Here is a 24,645-nt window from a genome sequence, read left to right on the forward strand (position 1 = left end):
GGAACTTCCATGTGCCGTGGGTGTGGCTATTAAAAAAAAAAAAAAAGAATCAGATTATATAGAGATCATCAATAAAAAGCACATATTATTTTAAGTTTAAGGCTAACATATTGTGAGTGTGTGTCGTACATATGAAATGTGTACCACTGAAAGTGAAGCAATCAGAGATAAAAAGAAACCCCTCAAACAAAACAAACCGTAACAAAAGAAAACACTCCTGAATAGAATCAAAACTATAGAAAATGAGAAAATTCATGGAAGAACCACTGTAAACCTTTGGTTTTAAAAATGAGTTCTCTCAAGCCCTCCAGGAACAGATGAATCCTTTGATATTAGAATAATATTGAAAGCTTTTCAATTTCCTGAGGCTTGATACTTCTAAACATCACTAAGATAGCATAGAGAAGAAAACTATAAACTATCTTCCCATAAGAATACAGATGAAACATTTCAAAAAATCATTAGCATGTTCAGCCAGAGACTATGTTTGAAGAATAGTGCATGATATATGTTTGAAGAATAGCACATCATGCAGTTCAGAGTAGTGGCTGATTTGGTGGGATAAAGTCAGGGGACCGACACATGCAGGTAGACAGAAGATACTGGAAATGCCCTTATTCCTAGAGTGGGTAGAGATGTGCGAGCTCTTTTGGAAGGTATGTTATATAACTTACAGATAAGTTACTTGTATTCTTTTGTATATATCAAATATTCCCTTAATGAACACAATGAAGAAAAAAGGAAAGAAGATTATGTATAACATGATTTACTTGGTCCAAGACTGTCAGGCTCCGTAAACACTGGCAAATACAGTCCACTGTGACACACTAAAAACAAGCAAGCACACATTGGATGTCATTCAGCATCCATTCCTATACTCATTTTTTTTAAAAAAAAGACCAAATCCATGGCGAACGAGGAACAGCTCTGTGATAAGGTGCTTTGGCTACGCCAGTAGCAGGTGTCGTAGTGAACGGTGATGGGCTTGAGAACTTCCTCTTAATGAGAGAGCAGAACACCAGCCAGTCCCACAGTTAGTGGGTAGCAGGGGTCTGAAAGTTCCAGCAAGTGTGAGAAGAAAGCAGAGAGAAATGAGGTATTCGCAGAACAGAAACAGACTCACAGACAAGGAGAACAGACTTGTGGTTGCCAAGGAGGGAGAGGGGAAGGAGAGGGATGGCCTGGGAGTTTGGGGTTAGTAGATGTAAGCTTTACATTTAGAACGGATAAGCAATGAAGTCCTACAGTACAGCACAGGGAACTTTATCCAATCTCTTGGGATAAAACATGATGGAAGATAATATGAGAAAAAGAAAAATATATATATACGTATATGACTCAGACACTTTGCTATACAGTTATGCAGATATTGGCATAACATTGTAAGTCAACTAAACTTTAATAAAAGATCCTAATGATAAAAAAAGAAAACAATAGAGCAAAAAACATGAAAAAGAAAAAAAGAAATGAGGTATTCACTTTGGAATGGACTTGTCACTACTTTTTTGATTATTTTTTTGATATTCTAGAAAACAGGAAATAAACAAATGAAGATCATTTGAACCAATACAATAAAAGTAGGTGGCTATTTATTTAGAAAACATACCAACATTCAATAGCTTTCTTATATACCAGTTAGAAAATAAAATAGAAAGCCAAAATTACACGTACTTTATTTTTTATTGAAGTGTAGTCGATTTATAATGTGTTGATTTCTGCCGTACAGCAAAGTGGTTCAATTATACATACTTTTCCATGTTCTTTTCCGTTACGGTTTATCGCAGGATAGTGAATACAGTTCCCTGTGCTAGACAGTACGTCCTTGTTCTTATCCATTCTGTACATGAGCGTTTGTATCTGCTGCCCCCAAACTCCCAGTCCCTCCTCCTCCATCTCCCCTCCCCCTTGGCGACCACAATTTGTTCCCCGTGTCTGTGAGTCTGTTTCTATTTGACTGGTATTGGGGGAGAGGGGTGGTCGGAGTGGAGCTCAGAAGAGATGATGGAATTAACATGAAGCCAGTAGGCTAAGCCAATCTGATTGACATCCTGTAAGAAGTAACCAAACCTGCCCACCTCTTGATCTTGGACTTCTTGTCTCCAGAGCTGTGAAAAAAGAAAAGTAAGTTTCTATCGTTTAAGCCCCCCACTTGTGATTATTATGGTAGCCTTTGGAAATCTAATACTATATGTACATGTATATGTGTGTATATATAAAATTTAAATGACACATATAATTTAAATTATAAGCATGCAACTAGGTATGTATTAACTATGTTTATATATAGACATATAATATTTTCCCAAATATATCTGAGAGGCTAGAATAATATATTGAACAATGTCAAATGAGTTTATTTCTAGACATTTTATATTTTAGTACATTTTTATAGATATTTTTAATTAGCATGTGATTTATAATAACAAAAATAAAGTCATTTTAATTTCAAAAAAAAAAAAGAAAATTTCGGTACTTGACTGATTCTTATTTTTTTAGTAGTATCCAATCCATGCCTTATGCATAGAAAAGGCGCAATAAAAATTGAGTGATTAAAACCATTAAAGACCAAGAGCTCCAGTCATGTTGCAGTGGAAACGAATCTCACTAGGAACCATGAAGTTGCAGGTTCAATCCCTGGCCTTGCTCGGAAGGTTAAGGATCTGGCATTGACATGAGCTGCGGTGTAGGTCACAGACACGGCTCAGATCTGGTGTTGCTGTGGCTGTGGTGTAGGCCAGCAGCTGCAGCTCCTAGTAGACCCCTAGCCTGGGAACCTCCTATATGCCACGTGTGCAGCCCTAAAAAATAAGTAAATAAATAAAATAAAATAAAATATAAACGTTGCAATTCTCACTTAAAAATATGTAAAAATAAAAACAAATAAAACCATTAAAGACCAGGTCGTACGAATCAACAAGTTTTTTGTTAAATGACTCTCAAAACCACAATAGACCTTCATGTGACACAGCATCTCCGGATTCTGTTTCCAGGCATTTGGGTCCCGTTTCCACGGTGCTTCCCCCCTTTTCCTTGTCCAAGAGGCAAATGCGTAGGACCAGAATTTCAATCTTAAGTATGTTTCTTCCTATTTTCCTTCTGAGCAGTTTCAGTTCTTCACCAGTTATAGACTCTATTTTAGGCTTGATTGTCATCCCTTTGATTTTTTTTTTCTTTCCTGACATTCGATTTGTCTTTTTTTCTGGCCTTGCATTTCGGCCAGGCCCCGTGTGGGCTTGTGAAATGGTCCCGACTGGCAGGTTCCTCTTGGTGGGGCCCACTGTCTCCCTGGTTCCAGCTCTGAAGCTACCAGGGCATATTGACAAGTGGGAATGGATAGAGCCCCAGCGTCTGACACAGATAAAGCTATCAAAAACACCCTGCAGGGGGAGGCCCCAGGTCCAAATAGGTCTTGTTAGATCTGTGGAGACACTTTACAGCTCCTCTCTCTGAATACACATTTAATCATTGCACAGATGCGAGCCGTTTTCCCTTTGCCCCTAAACTCTGGATCCTGAGATCACAAATCTGTACCTCCTGCAGGCATATATCTTTTATTAATGGAAACATCAAAATTCTGGTGCAGCTTTGGCAACTCGGTTTGCAGAGAATTATTAAGCTCTTTGGAGGGCTCCAGAAAAGGAAGATGCATATCTAGCATTAAAAAATGTCCTGCAGAGGAGGGAAATCTAATCAAATGTATTTTAGATGAAGGAACAAATAGCCTTTGCGTTTTACGTAATTAGTGGAAATACTTAATAGAAGCCAATTATGCCTATGTGTGATAGAGACATTATCAATTCATAGCTCCTGGGTTTTCAGTACCTTCTATCTAAAAAAAAGAAAAATCCTGTCTTTGGATCTAGACATCTTAAGTGTCAGAATTTTTTTTTTCCTCATTTTTGGCTCAATCATTTAAGCTTCCTCAAAAATACATTAAGGTAATCAAGGCAGTCCAAGAATAAGGGAAAAATCTCAAGCTTCTATGGCAGTGGAAAAGAGAAATTGTGCAACTAGTGTTAATAATCCAATAATATCCATCATTGAAGTTTGCAGACTGAGGGCTGCTGGATACAACCAGAAAACTGAAATGGAAGGTCATCCTGTTGGGGACATGCCTTGCTTCTCCCAGCCGGGCTTCCCAGGAGTCTGAACTCAGTACTTGATTGAAAAGGAGAGGTTTTGCCTGTACTATGTGCAACTGAAGGCACGATGTTGTGAAAAGTCATATTTCTCCAAGTAGGACCTTAATTTGTCTAATTTCCCACGGGCTGCCTAGGGGTGGTTTTGCTGCGCGCACAGTCGTTGTGGCTTCAGGGGCAGCACTGATAGGGTTTGGGTTCAGTGGCTCACTTTTGTGGGTCCTGTCGCACTGGATTTGCCGCCCCTATTGACTGTAATTAAGGAATTATAGACTTCTTCTGTTATGTGAGGAAGAAGGACGATGGAGCTTAAAAACTCAACTGCTGTTATTGACGACCTGGGAAATAGGCAATGGAACACATTCGTTTGAAGTAAAGAGGGATGTGCTAAATGGGAACTGTATTAATAAAAAGAATTCCTTTAGAGATATCCTAGGAAGGACATGGTTAGGCAATTTAAATCCAATCTAGTGAAGATCATACTCAGAGAAATAGGACTTTTCAGAACCACAGCTCTAACCACAGCTTTGTTCACTACAAAGTTGCGTGGTTTTCTTTAATTATGAAGGAATGGGAGAGAGATTTAATCAAGGCTGTGAGTCATGAAAGCACTCTCCGGTTTGCAAGTATCTCTTTTAGACCTGAGAGGGCTTTGCCGAATAGTTTGTGTCTTATACAATAATATTTTGGTCAAATATGCAAATACATATGGAATTTTCGGTTTGTTGTTAACAGGGCAGAAATTAGCCAAAGGGAACATTATTTTTTTAATTTAAAGGTAACTACATTCCTAATTCCTTCCTTTGTCCTTCTTTCCCTTCTTCCCTTTTTTATATTCTTATATTTGACCTTTATTCCCTGGCTACACAAAATTTAATTCTCTATTTCGCCAGTATCTCTAAGTCTTTAAAAAAAATTATTAGATTCTATTTTTAAGGCAGTATTAGTATACAGAAGAAAAAAAACTGAGCACAAAGCACAATTTCCACATGACCTCCCCTCTCCATCCCCAATTTCTTCTGTATTTAACATCTTGCCATTAGTTTTGGTACATTTGTTACAATCCATGAGCCAATATCGATACACTGTTATTAACCAAAGTCCATGATATCCCTTCTTCTTTAGTGTGGAGTGGGCACAGTGATTCACTCCTAAGGAGATGAGTGTGGACGTAACCGTGTGTGGCTTCTAAGACTGGGTCATAAAAGGTGTTGTAGCTTCTTCCATGTTCATTCTCTTGGATCACTTGCTCTAGGGGAAACCAACTGCCATGTCACAAGGACACTCTATGGAGAGACCCATATGGCCAACAGTCAGGTGAGTGTGCCATCCTGGAAGCGGATCCTCCAGCCCTAGATAAGCCTTCTGATGACTGCAGCCCTGGCCAACATTTTGATAGCAACCTCACGAGAAAAGCCAAGCTAGACCATTTACCTAAGCAGCTCCCAAATTCATGACTCACAGAAATGATAGAAGATAATAAACGTCCATTGTTATGTAAGCTTTTGATTTCAGGATAAATTTTTTTCAGTGGAATAGATAATACCCAAGGAGAGATGATTCATCAGAAAAGTCCCCTCCAACTCTTGAAACACCATTACAAAGGGAGAAGATGGGACGAAAACAAAGAAGTGAGGTCTACAGTGTATGGAAACACGAGAGGAGATGGAGCTCTGGGCTCAAGTTTAGATCACATCACAAGATCTTGAGAAATAGTAACGTTGATACTCTAGGAAAAATACTGTGATTTTAAAGATATAATATATACAATTTTAAGAATTTTTTTGGGGGGGGCAAGTTCTGTTGGTGTTTAGTTTTGTCTAGTGAATACATCCATCCACCCAACTTCCAAGCTGGAAACCCGGGAGTCAGGTAGACTCTGTCCTATAAACGTCTCCTTTGCCAACTGGACACAGAGGTGCTATGGACTTCACAGCTGAATTATTTTCAAGTCCTTCTACTTATTCCTTACCTCTGCCAGCTGCTTTATTTCTGGCCCTTCCTGCTTGCAGGAAGTAGCCTCCTGACCACCTCAGTGCATTCTTCACAGTGATGTCACAGAGCCGTTCTAGAACACAAATCCAATCTTGTCCTTCTCTTAGGGTGAAGTTCAAACCCATTAACTCTACACAGACTCTTCAGGAATTGGCTTAAAACTGCCTCTTGAATTTCATTTTATGATCGTCTCTCTGACCTATTCTCTCTTGTGTCACCAAAACTAAAAAACTGGCAGTTCTCTTAATGCAATTAGGAGATTGTTTCATATATCTTTATATCTATATCAGTGCAAACCCTAGCTCTGCTACTGAAGTGTGCCCTAGCCTTCTCGAAGCCTCCATAGCCTCATCTAGGAAATTAGGTCAATCATAGGATATTGATCTATGATCAGTAGAGGTTTTTTGACAATTAATGATTCCATGTATAGTTAGCATTTCATGAATATCTGCATGAGATCGTCCCTCTGCCTCTGCCCCCCTTCTTTGTTATGACTAACTCCTACTCTCTTTCAAGATTAATCAGGACGTTAATACCTTAGGAAGCTTCAGTCAACCTCTGGGTTGACTTTGATACTTCCTTTTTGTGTTTCTACAGACCCACTGCCATGGTACCAATCTATTTATTTTGTGTCCTTATTGCTTTGTTTGTCAAGCTCAGTCCCTCTAATCTTAGTCTTTACTGTATATTCACTGCCTAGCGTCTGTCTAGAGTGTATTTAGTAAAAAGGTCTACCAAATAAATGAATGCACCCAAGACCAAATAAAACTGGAAAGTATCTACACCTGAAGCTTAATGTAATTGTTCTTTTGTATTTTTGTGTTCTTAAAGTAGATGAAAATCAGTGAATACTTACCAAATTATGTATAACTTTGTTTTGAATACATATCTAACATCAGTTATAAGACTTCATAGTAATTATTATTAATCCAACCTGTATGACATATTTGACTTAGCAAATGCATTAAATAAACAGATAAGCTGGATACCAGTAGTCCATATTTGAAGGAAATTAACAGCCAAACAAGGATAAAAGTTTTTCTGTTATATGTACACCATAATATTAGACAAGGTAGTGTATTAATTTATCCATAATAGAAATGACATTATCAATGTTTTATAATGTGTATCAAAACTATTAGATAAAAACTTAATGTTTGATTTTTTTTTCTTTTTTTAGGGCTGCATCTGCAGCATATGGAAGTTCCCAGGCTAGGGGGCCAATTGGAGCTACAGCTGGTGGCCTACACCACAGCCACAGCAACTTGGGATCCAAGCCATGTCTGCAACCTACACCACAGCTCATGGAAATGCTGGATCCCTGGCCCACTGAGCAAGGCCAGGGATGGAACCTGCATACTTATGGATACTAGGCAGATTCATTTCTGCTGCACCACAATGGGAACTCCCAACATTTGATTTTATTTAGTATGATTTCACTCATTATATTTTTTGCCAAAACGTTTTTTGACTGATTCACTTTGCTGTACACCTGGAACTAATACAACATTGTAAATCAACTATACTCCAATAAAATTAAATTTAAAAAACAAATAAAATAAAATTGGCAAAATAAAAAATCTCCTACAAGCAATCTGTCAAGTATAAATCCCTACTACATATGTTTATATGCAATTCAAATCTACTTATTCCATAAACACTGGTAACTGTGGCACCCGAACATATTGCATAGATGCGATGATGTGCTACCTACCCCACCCCCCCAGAACCAAAACATCAATTCACTTTGCTGTCAGATCTCTCTAGGAATTGCCCTTGGTGGAGGAGAGCCACTTTTCCCAAGGTCATGGCCCCTCCCAGGGAGCAATCTGCATTCAGTAAGTCAGGGGTCAAATGTCTCAGCTCCCTCCTTTCAACTCAGTTCCATTTGGAAGGACCCTACCAGCCTCAGAGCAACCAGAGGGCTCTACGGAAGCTTTTGCTGTGACTGTAACACACCCAGATCTCCTGTGGCATCTTTCCCTCTCTCAAACCCTTCTTAATAAATTCTTGCATGCAAATCCATGTCAGGATGTCATCTTCACGGACAGCCTTTTCTATACCATGTATTAAATTCTCAGTTGCTAGTATGATTGAATTTCCAAGACAACATTTTTGACTTTTTATACCACACGTGCACTTATTAGAGCACGCATTCCATCACTCAGTCACTCATTCACAAATTCATCGAATATTAGTATCTCTTCACTAATTCATCTGGTTTTTTTTGGTGATACTACCTTTTGTGACATTTCTAAAGGTATTTAGATAACCATGAAATACTATTTGGTGAAAATGCGAAATCAACTCTGTTCTTCTTCCCCCACATTGTACCATCTCTGCAGTAAGGATGTTTCTTACAGTTGATAGAATCTTACTGCCTCTATTGGCCAGATTAAGTCACAAGGTAGTTATCTTGCCTATGAAAGTTCAAACCTGGTTGTTACTGTTGGCAATAGACTGGACAATTGAAACCCTCTAATAATTTCATTGATGTGTCATTTAGAACTATCGGAGTTAATGTGAATCCTAATTGTTGACCTAGAAACTTGGTATTTTTTGGTAAGATTAGGAAAACACCAGTATCAAAACTTACAGAATTATTAATTCTAATGTAATAACTGATTTAAATAGAGGATAATAATGAGAAATAAAGCTATTATGTAATAGGTTATTGGAGAAATGAGATATTGATAAGATCCTAGAGTATTTCTTAATAGAGAGTAATAAATTTTAAGGGCAATATTATCCTCTATAATAAGAAGTATTAGCCATTTGATTAACCAAGTTATTAGGATCAGCAATACTAATAGTGGAACAAACTGCCCATTTGTAGAAAGAATAGAATGATTAAACCCCAGTACATCACCTAGCTTTGACAATCACTAATATTTGTTCACTGTCTACCATCTCTTTTGAAATGATTCAAGAAAGTCAACTACTTATAGAAAATGGCAGGTCCAGTCCATCCATAGATGAATGGATAAAGAAGAGTGGTATATATAAGCAATGGAATACTACTCAGCCATAAAAAAGCATGTGATAATGCCATTTGCAGCAATATGAGTGGACCTAGAGATTATCATGCTAAGTGAAATAAGTCAGACAAAGACAAATACCAAAGGATATTACTTACATGTGGAATCTAAAAAAAAGATGAGTGGACTTACTTTAAAAATGTATTCAGAGACACAGAAAACAAATTCAACATTACCAAAGGGTAAGGGGGGGATAAATTAGAACTTTAGGATGAGGAGACATAGACTACCATATATAAAATAGATAAACAACAAAGACCTACAGTAGAGCACAGGAAACTACACTCAATAATCTTGTAATAAACTATAATGGAAAAGAATCTGAAAAAGAATATATATATATCATATACATATATATGATTCCATTATATATACAACTAAATCATTTTGTTGAACACCAGAAACTAACACAGCCTTGTAAATCAACTATACTTCCATTTTAAAATATTTAAAAAAAAATTTAAAGAAAATGGTAGAGTTCAAAGACTTCTTCGGGTTTCTTCTGGATCTATGAGTTTTCCAGCTTGTTACTTTAGTGAACATTGAATGAGTATGTATTCAAGATATATGCATACATGCCTACACATATGTTTGTATGTTTGCACTTATATTCTATGGGTCCTGTTTCATTGTGAGGAGCCAAAGAATGGAGCTGACATATACTCTAGGGAATTAAGGCATCTAAATGAGATTTAGGATTCTAACCATTCTAAGCTTTTATCTTGAATTTCCTGAAATCAAAGGCAATGATGACAATTCAGAGACTAATCTTACAAGTAAATAAGAAAATGATTAAAATAAACGTATAGGAAGCACAGCTTCTGTTAGGATGTAGTTTGGGAATCTGAAATAAACACGGGTTATTATTCCTTGTTTGAAAATGTAGAACTCTGGTAAATAAATGCATCATACTGTTGAGGACATCTGACTCCAAACTGATTTATATACCTATTATCTACCTATCTATTCACCTCTGCCTTGCATATCACGGTCTATTCGGTTAATGTGCATTCTTCTGTCTCTAAGGATTTATCAATTTGGATGTAGCTGGACATCTCCAATGTGAGTCAGTTTGAAAATGCTATTTTTACTCAGATTAAAGAATTTGGAATTCAACAAGTCAATAGCATATGGAGGCTGTCAGGCTGATTCACTCCCTGAGTAGTCTTTTCACATACCCTGGGGTATGGGATAAACTATGTATATAGATTATTCAGGCAGGTCTTACTGCACAACACTCTATTTTAACTCCATTTTATGTTAATAGCCATGTGGAATGTCTAAGAGCGACAAATCAATTGAACTACAAGGGATTTATTGAATCATTGATTTTGAACACAGCAGTCACAGTGCTTTGCAAGATATAAAATATTGATTAAAACAAACTAAAGCAATTTTTCTATTTTCTTTATTTAAAGTCATTTAACATTCTGATTTCACTAGTTAGATGGCGATATGCAAAAATCAGGAGAAATATTTGAGACTATTTGAGACTTTTTCAATGTTCATCAGTAAGAACCTATGAGGCTTTTATTAATATTTTTTTAAAAAAACAACTTTTTCTAAATGTTCAGCGTTTTGTTGATGAGTTTTTCAGAAATAATTTGCCAAATGATGCTTATTTGGCTCTGAGTCTTGGCAGACTGGGGTTCTGTTAAGGTTATATTAAAAAAAAAAACCAAAAAACAGAAATTGTCACATAGTGTCACTTAGAAAGGACAATTTTCTTGACAGTTTCACAATGCAATGAAAGAGACTGATCATTAACCCTCTTTACATGTTAATAGAGAGGCACATCTCTAAAATGCATAGTTTTTAAATAAAATTGAAATCATGAAAAGAAGCAGACACTATCAAAATAACTCCAAGTGCTTTAGAGAAGTTGCACAAAGGTTAAGGCCCCCAAATTATTTCAGCAATGATAGTTTCCTCTTGGTCCAATTAGGAAACCCGAATGCGGTTATGCTGTTGTGGTTCTCGGGGCCCTAATTGCACATAAAATCTCCTTCCAAATCATAACACATGTGCTGTTCCTAAGTCTCTTTCCATCCTAAACAAAAGACGAATTATTAAAATGTGGTGAGATTTCATGCAGAATTGGCAGTCAGCTTAGAGGGCAATAATGTAACACTTGCACCGTGAAATTAAAATTTACCTCCTCTCAGTGTAATTCCACTGACCAGCAGCAGGCAGTTGTATTTTTATTTTATTTTACTTTTATGGGAGCAGAGAGATTTAATTACTTCGGTTTAAACAGAATGGCCCACCACTGCCTGTTGACAGGGCCTCTGGTGCGCGAATTATGGCAGATAATGTTACTGTTCCAGCGAGCTTCCTAAGGGGCGCCGGTCTCTGCTCTGGGCTCAGCTGCACAGGGGGCCCCAGAGGCAGCAGCAGCTCAGGGTCTCCTGCCAAATGCTCACCTTCTTGCTCAAGAGAAAGATGCTTTGAGGATCAGACTTGCCGCTCAAATCCGCTACCTCTTGTAATCTCTTGCTCTTCAACTTTTGTAAAACCTTGCTTATGACTGAAGACAAGGTTTGGTCCCCTTTCTTTGTTTGTACAGAATAACAATAGCAGTAATGTGTAACTTCCCCTTCAAGGAGGAGAATGGACAGCTAAATAGGCATTTTGTTGTTATTATAGGAAATAATCGTAGCTTAGCTTTATTTAGGGTTGGAATGGTCAAACTCTGTCCCCTCAAACAAACAAACAGATTTAGAGCAGTGGATTTTAAATATTCCTTTTCCCCCAGTGGCAGTTCCTGGAGCAAAGAACACTGTCTTGATTCCCAGCTAAACAATACGTCCAGATTTTATTGCTGTTGAATTGAGGTACAATTCAGATTACAGTGTCTGAGCAGAAAAATATGGAAAGAATTAAACTGACTGGAAGTGTTCACTATACAACCAGATGCTTAAAAAAAAAAAAAAAAAACCCAAATTTAAAATGTATAGAATGTATCTCATTCATCTTTACACTTTAAATGCATGATGCCATGATAGCAAAATATGGATGATGGAAATTTTTTCCTTCTATGGGAGGCAATGCCATTTCATTGCATCTTAACGATTCAGCTCTTTAAAGGTACTCCTAGGCCCAGCTTCATGGTTTGTGACGTGTGGTTACCCAGGGCCCCACGGGAGAGGCTCTCACACTTGGTTTAGTGCTGCTGTCCTGTCTTGGAATCCTTGACCATTTTTGAACAGGAACTCCTTCATTTAAAATTCTTTTTATTTTTCAAAGTTTCACTGTAAGTCTAGTTGATTTACACTGTTGGGTGAATTTCGGCTGCACCTCCTCATTTGGTTATACACTATACACATATCCATTCTTTTACAGATTCCCTTTTCTATATAGGTTATCACAGAATATCGAGGAGAGTTCCCTGTGCTCTCTAGCAGGTCCCTGTTGACCATCCATGCCATATACGATGGTGTGCACAGGCCCCTCCCAACGTATTTTCATTTTGCACGGGGCCCTGCAAATCCCGGACCCGGCTTGGGTTTCCCTAACTGCGCAAGCGCTGACGCTGTAGTTGACTGGTTTACTTTTCCCTTCTTCTTCCTCCCCGTGTGTTGCATGGTTCTTGTCTGGGTTATGGGGTTTAGCCTATTTTTACCTTTCTGCACTGCTTCTTATGTTCCATTTTCATGGTGTTTAGATTATAGCAGACACGAACTTCCTGTGTCTCAGCGCCGGCCATGAATCAGGCTGGGAGCTGGGACCACAGGGCTGTCAGAGGAGCTGCCTGGTTCCAGCTTTAAAATAACAAGTGCTTGACAGCTTAGTTTACATAACTGCAAAATTGTGGCTCTATGCTGCGATGCAGTTCCATGTGACATAATAACTAGGGATTTAATTTATTTGGACTTTTTCCTCGCAATATAATTTCCAATAAATAAATCTCCCAGGGGAAGGAAGACATGACATTTCACAATGCTCACATTTCCCTCCTTCAGTTTGGACCTGCGTTCCGTTCTTGGTAGTTAACAAAACAAATACCACACCTCATATTTTGCCTTTCCCTTACTTGCAAAGGCTAATATGCAGGTCTTGCGAGGATGTAGGGAGATGCTGATGGGCTTTCCTAGAACAAGCTGCATTTCATTTTTAATGTCTTCTTTTCTGTTTTGTTTTTTTTTTCCCAATATTTTTCCTCAGTATCCAAAGCAGTATGGCCGATGATCTTCCAGAGTGTAACAGAAATTAGAATTTGTTGTTAAGGCACTAGAACAATATGCAGAAAATTAGATGTCATTTGTACATGCCTATTTCTCAGTTATCTTTAAAAATTAAAGGTTTCAGCTGACACATGTAAATAAAAAGAGAGGAGGGTGAAAGTAAATAGTGGAAAACATCCCCTTCCCTCCAGAAGAAAGAACAGTCATTGTCTTGCTATTATTTAATATTTATGTAAGGGCAGAGACATCTAGGGTCAAGCACAATGGATGAAATTGTGCCAAAGATGAGCACAACCCCAGCCTTGAGGAACTGTCTGCCCAGGGCTAGGTCAAGAGTGCATTCAAGGGAAGGAAGTGAGCTGAGGATTCTAGAATTCCACCGTGTGGTAAGTGCCAAGACACCTGCGGGCTTTGAACAATGGCTTTGGATGGGAACTGTTGGAGAAATTCTTCCAACATGTAGGAAAGCGTATGGTAAGGCACGAGGGTGAACAACTGTCATGAGGGTCCACGCCTGGGGACGAGTGGACACGGATGAAATTGCCGGTAGTATTTGCCAAGTGCTGATTATTTAGGTAGGAAGTGCTCAGGACATGGAGAGACAGATGCTGTGGATAACTATGAAGATCTCAAGGAAAAACTTCACCAAACTGCAGTTCCCAGCCTGAATGGCTGGTCAGAGAGAGTATCAGTGAGCACTTTTAAGAGTGAGGATTTCTCTGTCAAAGGGATTCAGTCTCAAGGATTCAGTCTTCTCAGATTATAGCCTGGATGATTCTATGTGCAATGAGTTATGTTAGACTGAGGAAAATTTATCCTTTCTTGGCTCCACATTTATAACTGTGTAAGTGATACAGTGGATGAAAATACTGATGGTGGGAAGAGAAATAAAGGCATACAAGGATGGTTTAAATTTTTGTGCAGCTCCTTCCATGTTTATTTTATTTTCATTGGGGAGACTTATAAGCAATAAGTATAATATGTCTCATGATGCAGAATTATATTAAGGGAGTCAAAGGCAGAAAACAGTAAGAGAATCATTTTTGGCTGTGTAATTGTCCTCAAAAAAATTAAGAAGTAATATAGGAAGAGCAATAGGATTCAACTCTTTAACCCAAGGGTTGGGTACTTGGAGACTTTCAATAGATTCTTATAGAGTTATTCATCTGGAGAGTCCCTTCCCTATTCTTTCCAGTCCATGAAATGTACCCAGAGCCTATTCTGGGTATTCTCCTAGGCAAAAAGTAAGACAGGCTCTTCCCACTACTTCACTAGGTCTGCATCTCTTTAAGTTTCAAATTTTTCTCTATTTGACCTCCTCTTTTCCACAGTGCAAAGTACCAGTTTATGTAGTTTCTTGGTACATAGAAAATAGTTTAAAAAAAAAAAAAGATACAGGTAAAATAGAGAGCCCAGAAATAAACTCTTGTATGTATGGTCAAATGATTTTAATGAGGCTGCTGAGACCTACTTTTCAATGAAGAAAGAGCAGTCTTTTCAACAAATGGTACTGGGAAAACTGGGTATCTCCATCCTACCCATCTATCTGTCTGTCTGTCTGTCTGTCTATCTGTCTATCTATCTATCTATCTATCTATCTATCTATCTATCTATCTATTTATATCTAAACCCTTAAAGGTAAAGGTTGTACATTATATACAACAATCAACTCAGAATGGATCAAAGATCTAAGGAGAACTAAACACTGTAGAACCCTTAGAAGAAATCATGAGGACAGTCTGCATGACACTGAGTTTGGCAATAATCTCTTGCGTACAATGACAAAAGAAAAAAATCAGGAAATTGGACTCCATCACAATCGCAAGTTTTGAACATGAAAAGGCACTACCAAAAAGATGAAAAGACATTCCACAGAATGGGAGAGAATATTTGCAAATCACACGTGATACGGTATTAACAACCAGACTATGTAAAAATTCCTACAGCTTAACAATAGCAAAACAAACAAACAAACAAACAAACAAAAAACAGAAACAAAACAAACAAACAAAAAAAAACAATTTAAAAATAGCCAAAAACCTGAGTGGATACTTCTCCAAAGAGGATATAAAAGTGATCGATAAGTACATAAAAAGATACTCACTAGCCATAAGGAAAATGCAAATCAAACTACAATGAGATACTACGTCACATCCATAAGAATGGGAATTATAAATTTAAAATGGGAAATAAAGTTTTGACTCGCATTTCTTTGATAATTAGCGATGTTGAGCATTTTTTCATGTGCTTATTGACCATCCATATGTCTTCTTTGGAGAAATGTCTGCTTAGGTCTTCTGCCCATTTTTCAGTTGGGTTGTTTGTTTTTTTGCTGTTGAGTTGTATGAGTTGTTTGTATATTTTGGAGATTAAGCCCTTGTCAGTTGCATCTTTTGCAACTATTTTCTCCCATTCTGTAGGTTGTCTTTTTTTTTTTTTTTTAAATGGTCATCATTACTAAGTTCACAATAACAAATGCTGGAGAGGTTGTGGAGAAAAGGGAACCCTTCTACACTGCTAGTTGGAATGTAAATTGGTACAACTATGGAAAACAGTGTGGAGGTATCTCAGAAAACTTAATATAGAACTAAAATATGATCCAGCAATCCCACTCCTGGGCATATATCTAGACAAAACATTAATTGAAAAAGATACATGCACCCCCATGTTCACTGCAGCACTATTCACAATAGCCAAGACATGGAAACAACCTAAATGTTCAACAGCAGATGAATGGATTAGGAAGATGTGGTACAGACACACAATGCAATACTACTCATTAAAAAACAACAAAGTAATGCCATTTGCAGCAACATGGATGGAACTAGAGACTCTCATAATAAGTAAGTCAGAAGGAGAAAGACAAATACCATATGATATCATTTATATCTGGGGTCTAATATACAGCACAAATGAACCTGTCTACAGAAAAGAGGCAGACTCATGGACATAGAGAACAGACTTGTGTTTGCTGGGAGAGAGCAGGGAGAGAGTGGGATAGACTGAGGGTTTGGGGTTAGTAGATGCAAACTATTGCATTTGCAGTGGATAAGCAATGAGATCCTGCTCTATAGCCCAAGAAACTATATCTGATCACTTGTGTTGGAACATGATGGAGGATAATGTGAAAAAAAGAATGTATATCTGTGTATAACGGGGTTATTTGCTGTTATTTGCAGAAATTGACAGAACATTGTAAATCGATTACAATAAAAAATTTTTAAATGGGAAATATAAAGTGTTGAGGAGGATGTAGAGAAACTGGAACACTTGTGCATTACTGGTAGGAATGTAACGTGGTATAGCCACTGTAGAAGACAGTATGGAACTTCACCAAAAAGTCAAACCTAGAATTACTGTGGGATCCAGCAATTCCACTCCTGGGTATATACCCCAACCAGCTGAAGGCAGGAATTCAAACATACACTTGTACACCAACGTGCACAGCACCATTATTTACAAAAGCCAAACGTTGGAAACAACTTGCATGTCTATCCACAGAAGGATGGATAAACAAAACGTGATCCATGTATACAGTGAAATATTATTCGGCTTTAAAGAGGAATGACATTTTGATACTATATGGATCAACCCTGAAGACAAATGCTAACTGCAAAAAGCCTAACACAAAAGGGCAAATATATATATATGTATATATGTATGTGTATATATATATTTATGTAACTAACGTACCTAGAATAGGAAAAATCTATAGAGACAAAGTAGAATGGTGGTTGAAGTGGCTGCCAGGGGCTGGAGGGAGGGAGAAGCGGAAAGCTACTGTTCAATGAATCTTTTCAGTTTGGGACGATGAAAAAGTGTATAATGGTGATGAGGGCACGACATGGTGAATATACTTAGTGCCACCAGACTGTATACTTAAAAATGGTTAAGATGGCATAAAAAAGTAAAAACACAAAAAAGTATACTTGGGAAATTTTCTTGGAGATATATTCTTTTTTCTGGCTTTGGCAGGCAAGGCTGATCTATCCTCTTTCTATTGTTGTGAGTAGGAAACAGGAGTTGTGTATTGACCGTGAGACTCTGCTACCTGCTGGAACCACATTGGCTTTATTGACTAACTTACCAATCAATAACCTACTTTAAAATAAAGTGAACCCAGTTAAATAATTAATTCCTACATTTAGATATAGCCTGCAGATCATGACTGCAGTTTTAGAACCAATTAGGTCTAAGTATCTCCTAAACCTTAACAGCATGTTATTCTTATCACCTTATCAAAATTGGATTGAAACAGTAAGATCCTAGGCAATGCACTGGGTAGACATGAAGGTTGAGAGAGATGAATATATGAAGCTGTGTGACTGTATGTCCATGTCTGTCCCCAACCAGATTGTGTGCTCCTGAGGGGGCTTATGACACTTTGGATCCCTCATAAATCTTAGCATAAAGCTTCGAATGATTAAATTCCCCCCCCCACCTCCTCCATCTCCCCACCATCTACCAAATAATGTTCTGCTTAAGGTATTGAAGGAGGGCTAGAGAAACGAAGATGAGAAAAACAGAAACTGAAACACACCACCACTAAAATCTCTTGCTTTACTAGCAGGGCCAAGCAATCATAGCCCTGCTGGTCCATTGACGACCTGGGAGAACGCTCCTCCATCAAGAATATTTGGGGGTTCCCGTTGTGGCTCAGGGGTAACGAACCTGACTAGTAACAATGAGGATGCAGGTTCGATCCCTGGCCCTGCTCAGTGGGTTAAGGATCCAGCATTGCCGTGAGCTGTGATGTAGTTTGCAGACGTGGCTCAGATCCCGTGTTGCTGTGGCCGTGGCATAGGCTGGCAGCTGCAGCTCCGATTCAACCCCTAGCCTGGGAACTTCCATATATCGTGGGTGGGGCCCTAAAAATCAAAAAAATAAATTTGGATAAGAGTTTGGGAGGATGTCACACCCAGACACGTGCCACAGGATCAGTAGGAGCAGCCAGACGAGTGATTGTCACGAAATGGAGCCACAGAACAGTCTGGGCCCCCAGGCCTCCAGGAGAAACCAGCCTGAACACTGGAAGGACAGCCTTGCCCCAGATTTTCTTCTATCTAGTCCACTCCTGATTCGTCAAAACTGTGTGTATCCAACAATAGTGGCGAAACATGACTTCTACACATATGTTACACGTATAAGGTGTTGTCAACTTATTCTCAGAAGTCCTTAGTTAAAGCTGCCCTTTCTCTTTCCTCCCTCTGACTTACTTCTTGCTCTGAACGTGTTTTCTAGGCTGCATGGTGCCACCTGGTTGCAGGTGACAATCAGAGTGGGGGAAGGGAAGTAAAGGCAGCCAATCGCGGATGAACAGACAAGACAGAAGACAGTGCGTCGTATGTGATTTTAATTATATTTCCCCAGGGCTTTCATGACGCAGGCTGTATTTCTTCTTAACTTATTATTTTGTAATTAAGAAATAGTTACCAGATTACCAAGATGTCTGCATCTCCAGAGAGGAATGGACCAGGTCTAACTGTAAATAAATCAGTGTTTTCACCTGAATGGGAGTGAACAGCTTCATTGAACAACACACAATTATATTCACACACTGTTCCATAAAGACCTTCCATTGTAAATATTGAGTATGATGGCATAAATCTCTTAGATAAGTAACTGAAAGCAATCTGAAGTATGGGTGGGCGCTGATGAAATTCCTAGATAGACTGTGATGTATTTACACAGGCAAAATGGATGTGGAATTTACGTGTCACTACCTTGAAGAACGTATTGCTTTCAAAAATAAATAGAAATGAACTGATTAAGCTGATAGACCATGTGAAGAGCATATGGATACCAAATATGGACTTTGCGCCCCTGGCCTAAAACAATTTTATGTTTTTATTTTTATGCATTTATTTGATACATATATTAACTGAATATATATACTCAGCTACTGCTGAAATCACAAATGTGAATGAAATATACCCTGGATTCTGGGACGGACATATATTAGAGCATAGGATGAGTGAAATAAACACAGTTCTCATGAGAGGACAAAGCTCATTTGGTGGGTAATCCAAAGGAGATTTATCCAAGCCTGTGACTTTGAACCATGACGTCTAAGAAAGAAAGGAAGGGAAACACATCTGGAGTAAGTGGCTTTTAAGAGTGGCCATTAAGAAACTGTAGCAGTTCATACCTAAAGGATGCTGCTGCTAATGTTCATGCTTGTAGGTCATTTCCTACCTGGCAGACACAGCTCAAAATATTTGGTGACATTCATTTTTTTGATTAATGTATAGTTGATTTATAATTTTGTGCCAATTTCTGTAGTACAGCCAAGTGACCCGGTCATACTCATATATATATATACACATTTCCTTTTTTATATTATGCACGGTCTTTTTTTTTTTTTTTTTTAAATCTTTACAATACCTCTGTGAAATAGATTCTTGAATCAGTTTTCTGTTGTGTTCTACCCCCAAACTCAGTGGCTTAAACGACCACCATTGTGGTCGTTCAAGATTCTCTGTGGGTTGGTAATTCAAGCTGGAAGCATTGGGAGGTTTTTCTGGTCCCTTGGGCTCCCTCGTGAGCCTCTGGTCAGCTGCTCGGTCATTTGGGGGCTGGCTGGTCTGGAATGTCTCGGCTCCGTGTGGTGTCTGGTTTTCAACATTCCAGCCTAAGCTTCTTCACACAGCCGTAGGGCAGGTTTTTAAGAAGAAGAGTGGACAAAAATTCTTGAAGTCTACATTCAGACTGGGCACCTGATCATTTCTTCTCCTTCTCCGTGGCCTGAAGCAAGGCGCGGGCACAAGAAGCCCCATTCAAGAGGGAGGGAAACTGACTCCACCTCTTGTGATGGGGAAAGTTGTAAAACCACATATCAGTGGGGCACAGATCCAGGAAGAGTATCGTGACCAACACTGCAAATAATCTCCCATAGCACTATTTTGGTCTCCACTTAACAGATGAGGAAATGGGAGACTTAACCTAAGAGACTATTATTTAGGCACTGAGCTGCCTCATGCCAAAGCCTCAACTCTGCTTTGCAATTAAAACAAACAAACAAACAAGCAATACAGGCTGGTGGATGGCCAGAGAGATGGGTAAATGGATGACAGTTATAAAGTTAATTGAAGAATCTAGTTAGCTAGTATCCCCACTACAATTCTTTCAACCTTTCTATATGTTAGAAAATGTCCATAGTAAAATCTTAGAGAACAAAATCTTGGACTCTGGGATTTTGAAACTAGGATTCGACATGAGGCTCTGAGGTTGAATCTGGGCTCTGCTATTTACTAGTTGTGTGACCTTTTTAATTAACTTATTTATTTGTCTTTTTTGTCTTTTGAGAGCCACACCCATGGCATATGGAGAGTCCCAGGCTAGGGGTCCAATAGGCGCTGTAGACACTGGCCTATACCGCAGCTACAGTAATGCCAGATCCAAGCCGTGTCTGCGACCTATACCACAGCTCAGGGCAACACCAGATCTCCAACCACAGAACAAGGCCAGGATCAAACCCCAAACCTCATGGTTCCTAGTCGGATTTGTTTCTGCTGAGCCACGACGGGAACTCCCTAGTTGTGTGATCTTGAGAAGCTTCCAGAAAGTTCTCAAGTCTCAGTGCCCCATCTGTAAACTGGAGGAGAGACTGACATCTAATCACTAAAACTGTGGATTAAACAAGCATGAACATTCAAATAACATGAATATGTAAAGAGCTTTGTACACTGTGTGGCATGCATAGATCTTAGCATTTCACATGCAAATATTTCAATAAATAATGCCTTCAATAAAATAATAACGTTCATGTAAGAACATAAAATATGCTTGAGATCCTTCCAGAATATCTATAATAAATAGATAATAATAGATGTCTCTTGGAATATCTATAATAAATCTTACCCTGATACATTGTAATCCTGTTGGACAGTCATGTCTATTTTTTACTGAACATTAGTTCTTTGCTGATTGATTTCAGAATGAGAAGTATTTTTCTTGACTTCCAACGTTATATTAGCAAGACACAGAAAAATCTAGAATCTTAAAAATTTTTGAAGAATATATTTTTTGAAGAGCCACTGTATACCAAGATGAAAGGATGCTCATCAGAATTTGATTTGAAGCCATTCAATAAAGAGGCATAAATAATTCAAATCTAGATTCTAAAAAAGTCTTTTGTTCAGCCTTTACAAGGAATGAAGTACTGATATATGCCACAACATGGATGACCCTGGAAAATATTATTCTAAGGGAAAGAGGCAGATCATAAAAGACCACATATTACCTGATTCTGTTGATATGAGACGTCCAGAATAGGCAAATCTATAGAGAAGCGGGAAGGAAGGCGGGAATGCAGAGCTAAAGACACAGAATTTCCTTTCGAGGTACTGAAAATATTCTAAATTTAGTTCTGATGATGGCACTTATCCATGTATATGCGCATATACAATAAAAACCACTGATGGGGGGTTTGGGAGGGAAATACTACAAAACTAGGTTGTGATGATCATTGCACAACTATCAATGTCACCAACTTCTTTGAGTTAAAAAAATAATAAAAAATAAAAAGATAGAGCCTGAAAAAAATATATAATTCCTAAAATCCAGCTCTTGCGGATGTTAAAAATGAAAAAAATAAAAAACCATTGAATTGTACCATGTAATTGTACACTCTGTGACATATCGCAATAGAGCTGCTCCAAACGAGAAGCTTTGACCAAGTATATACAGCAGTGAACACTGTAACATGTAAATGCTCACAGTATTTTTTAGCTCACAGGGTTTTTTTCCTGCAAAATATGCTCTTATTAATACAATATTTCTCTGTGAGACTCGTTTTTTAAAGTATTTTAAAGGAGATGACCTTTGTTCTCTATTTCACGAATATATTTTTCTGTAGTCCAATATAGTATTCTAACAGCTTATCAACTGAAATTAATCTATAAGATCATTTAAAAATTCCATAAAGTTTCTCATGAAAAATGACATGATTCTGTGCCATTAAAATGGAACTACAGGAGAAAAAAAAAAAAAAACAACCAGTTAAAAGAGTGATTTGAAATAACTTCCTCTTTTAAATTAGACACATTTCCCTAGGAATCACGGTGTTTTCAAGTATAAACCTCTCAACGATGTTGGCTGATAATATATTCTTATAATTGAAGGTGAAATAAACCTAAGCATAGTTTCTTTGCTTTTCCATATCATAATACAGAAAGTGCCCATTTTGACAAAGATATAAACAAGGAAACTCTGCGAAGGGAGAAAACCTAGAGCAAAGATAAAATTGGGTTAAATTATTAAAGTACTCCTCAATAAAGAGACTAGAAATGTAGGTGGGAAATAGAGAATGGAGATTTCTGCAAAATTCATCAGCATTAACTGAGTCTACAAATATCCCGGGAGCAGTACTCCAGACGGTCAGCTTGGCCTCCACTCTTTCCCCTGGTAAAACTTTTCCAAGTTTGCTGAGTGATGTCAATGCAAAGTTTTCCCAAACTTCCTGGAAATTTTACAGGCAATTCACTGGAGATACAAAAAATATCTGGGGCCGTAGCCAACAGCATTCCTCTGTGAATACTGGCTCTCAATTTGCTTTTTATTTTTCTTAATTGGGGTTATGCAATCTTAAAGATTTACAGTTAAGGAGACAAGCAAAATATAAAATTTAAAGAAGAACTAACAACTATGAAAATGATTATTCTTTTTAACCCTACTGTGGACAGGATTTTCTTTTATTCTTACGTAGAAACAAGCTGGATTTTTCTACGCAGGCATCCTTTTAATCAGCTCTAGTGTGTAATAAATTCTCAGATGAAATCTTAGCGGAGCTTATTAAACGAATGTTTTAATTTAATGGGTTAGTGAGTAAAGTGTAATTAGCATCCTTTAAGAAAAAAGGCATATGTTCTGAACTGGAAGGGGAAAAAGACCAAAGAAAAAATCATGTCTTTTTTTAAAAATTCAATTTAAAAATTTTTTTTGATCATCAGCATTTGATTCACTGGTTTTTCCCTTTTATATCCCCCTTCTAATTCCATTGTCTGGACATGTCTCAGTGCGAGTACTAAATATGAGATCGACTAGGCATTCGCTGCACCTCAGACAAAATCTTATTCTGGGTTTTTAGACAGTGTCTGATGGTGCCGACTTCTTCTCTCGGCCTGAGCAAGCACAGTCTCCAGGAGAAGCTTTTTTGGGGAAAGATTGGCCAGGAAAAAATGCGTGTCCTTGACAGCCGTTCCAGGTTGGGTGTCCGCGAACGTCTACGGGGTGGTGTCCCTTTAAGCACAAGGAAAGGGCAGGTCCCGCTGTTATCCTTGACCCTCTGACAAAATAGTCAGGCGCTGTTTGTAAAAGAGCCAAGTAATTAAAAGTATCCCAGGGTTATGGTGAAATAGGACAAGTAAAACACGCTCCTGGATACCAGCTCTCTTTCAGGACCAGCTCTTTTGTATTTTCTCTCTATTTTGTTTTCTTCTTTATTTCAATTTTTCATGGCACAGTTTCTCCTCTCAGACACTGTTCTCTGCCTGTCAGTTGGTAAAATGATAAGTACCATTATTCCTGCTCATCTAGCTTGAGGTCTAGAGCCGTTTGCTTCCAATCCCCAAGTCACCCCCAAATTCCAGAACTGCATTTTCCCCTCTCAGTTTCAGAAGAAATGATTAATTATTAAATGGACACTAGGAAAGGGTACAGAAATAGAGTGTTTCGGTTACACAGAGAAAGGATGAGACAGTTTTCAGAACTTCTTTATGGTGATGTTTCTAGCAGAGAAGAAGGCCTGGGGTGCTTCCCTTGGCTTCCTCTAGGTTGACCATTTAACCCAAACTGTCTGGGTAAGGGCTTGTCATGTTGGCTTAACGATTAGCAGGGTGTCTCTCCACTCTCAAAAGTGTTCTGACTGAGGGGATAGACAGTACAGACACCCCAGCCATCTCTTCTGCCGAACTGTTTGACTGCTCAAGAAATAGAGAAATTAGTTTGGATTTTGTTTAGAGAGTTCCCAAGCCATTTTGCAGCTGGTCGCTCTTGCTCCCGTTAGGACACAACTATGTGTACCGTTAGACTTTGGAAGGGAAACCATTTGTGACTATTGAGATATCCCCCAAATCTCTAAATGGCCATGCTATGGAGTAGTCAAATACCAAATCCAATGGACAAGGGCTGTGTCACTTAGGGTGGGTTTGAATCTCCTATGCCACCCAGTAACTGTACGACATTGGCCAACTCATCTAACTTCTCTGAGCCTAAATGTCCTTTTCTGTCCTGTGCACATAGGAATGGCTGCCACCCTGGACTGTCATGAAGATTAAATGATAGACGGTT

General features: G+C 38.3%; 1 protein-coding gene across 1 annotated transcript in view; it reads right to left on the reverse strand.

The window, feature by feature from the left end:
• The window catches only part of LOC146399572 (uncharacterized), a 617,271-nt gene that overhangs the window by 51,738 nt on the left and 540,888 nt on the right, over positions 1-24,645 (reverse strand). The gene's annotated exons all lie outside the window — the stretch shown is intronic.

This window comes from Sus scrofa, chromosome 10, assembly GCF_054392235.1.
Source record: "Sus scrofa isolate SSC_HxYL_T2T_F1_AM1 chromosome 10, Sscrofa_HxYL_maternal_Yorkshire_Landrace_v2.0, whole genome shotgun sequence".
NCBI classification, from domain to species: Eukaryota; Metazoa; Chordata; class Mammalia; order Artiodactyla; family Suidae; genus Sus; species Sus scrofa.